A 2,192-nucleotide genomic window follows, 5' to 3' on the forward strand; every position below is an offset into this window, starting at 1 on the left:
TCTAGTGTTGCCTTGACCCATGGTGTAGGTCGCAGATGTGGCTCGGATCTGGTGTTGCTGTGACTCTGGCCTAGGATGGCAACTGTAGCTCTGATCAGACCCCTAGCATGGGGACCTCCATATGCTGTGGGTGTGGCCCTAAAAAGACAAACAAACAAACAAAAAACAGCCATCGTTAACTGGTGGATATGATTTTTCCATACTCTGTCCTGGAGGAGACTTAGTTCTTTGGACTTTTCCCTTGGCCTCATTAAAAAAACCTCTGAGATCATGCAATTTTCACACCATGATTTTGATTAATAATTCTGTTTCATTGACTTCGTGATGGGAAACAGGATACCCTGGAGAACAGAGACATATAACTCACTTCCAAGTATGAGATACCCCACAATGAAATACATATATTGACATTCTGGTTTATTAGTCCCTTGTACCTTTAGTTAGAGGGGTCACTCTCCCTGAACTTAACTGGGGGTAAACAAATAAGATCATTTTCTTGGATTCTGGCCTACATATGGTAACTTGAACAGCCTACTGTTCTTGTTCTTTTATATAATTTTAATTTATATACTGTGCGAACTTAGGAATCATTTAGATCCAATCAAACTTTTTTTTTTTTTCTTTTTAGGGCCACACCCATGGCATATGGAGGTTCCCAGGCTAGGGGTAGAATTGGAGCTACAGCTGCTGGCCTACACCACAGCCACAGCAATGCCAGATCTGAGCTGCATCTGTGACCTACACCATAGCTCACTGACAATTCCAGATCCTTAACCCACTGAGCAAGGCCAAGAATTGAACCTGTGTCCTTCTGGATGCTAGTCAGATTCCCCTGAGTCTCGAAGGGAACTCCCCCAAACAAACCATTTTAAGAATACTATTCTTGGGAATTCCCCTCATGTCTGATGCTATATGACCCAACTGATATAAACAACTGATGCTATAGGAGATTTAATGATTTATTTAAAAATGAAAAATAAGTTGAAATGCCAAAATAAATGGTAGATTTCTTTAGTTCGTTTAAAAATTAGTCAATTAAAAATCATCCAATTTGGGAGTTCCCATCGAGGCCCAGTGGTTAATGAACCTGACTAGCATCTGCGAGGACTCAGGCTTGATTCCTGGCCTTGCTCAGGAGGTTAAGGATCCGGCGTTGTGGTGAGCTGTGCTGTAGGTCGCAGACATGGCTTGGATCCCCTGTTGCTGTGGCCGTGGCATAGGCAGGCAGCTACAGCTCCAATTGGACCCCTAGCCTGGGAACCTCCATATGCTGCAGGTGGGGCCCTAAAAAGACAGAAAGACAAAAAAAAAAAATCCGATTTGTTTATGATGTAGAAAAATAATTGTTTTATTTTGCACTTTTTCAACTGATTATCTTGGAACTACGTAGACACTAGTTAAGTAAATATAACCTAAATTAAACCGTACTCTTGCCACATTTATCTCAGACCATATCTGTACATCAGATCACTGTTTTTATAGTCTTTCTTGAAGTATTCAAAAATATTTATTTTGCTATTAAACCTCAAGTCAAAATTTATTTATCTTTATTTGTACTCAAAATGTTCCATCAACATTTACAACTTTAAAGGTTTTTCATAAGTCTCAAATATCTCACTATTAAAAAAGACATGAGAACTGTTTTATTTTACAGAAATGCAAGCTAAACTTGCAGATGCTAAACTTCTATCTACATAGGTCTATAGTATTTCAGATTTAACTGTGCTTGTGTAAGATTACCACACTTATGGTATATGCCATTATTGCTACTGAAATCTGGATGACCTATAGAACCATTTCAATTTTATCTACTTTGGGTGATGATGCTAGAAGGATTAGAAATGGTAGAGGAATTTAACTATATTGTCACTTCTTGACTCTGAGGAGTCTTGGGCTACAATTGGTGACTCGGGCAGTCAGCCATATTGGAGATGACTGCATGGTTCTAAATTAAGAATCACATGCACATTATCAAGTTCTCAACATCCCTTCCCAGCACCCTTTTTGCATCCACACTTAGCTCTCTGGCTGCAAGGTCTCACAAGCTTTAAATGTCCAAAGGCAAGGAAGTAAATCACACTGTGGGTTCATCCTGGCTGCTGCTCCCCATCTGGGACAGCTCTGGCCATGTCTGCATCCACAACTTACCACTAGCACATCCTGCCTATGAACTTGAGCAATGACCTTAAGAA

This window comes from Phacochoerus africanus, chromosome 2, assembly GCF_016906955.1.
Source record: "Phacochoerus africanus isolate WHEZ1 chromosome 2, ROS_Pafr_v1, whole genome shotgun sequence".
In the NCBI taxonomy this organism is placed as follows: domain Eukaryota; kingdom Metazoa; phylum Chordata; class Mammalia; order Artiodactyla; family Suidae; genus Phacochoerus; species Phacochoerus africanus.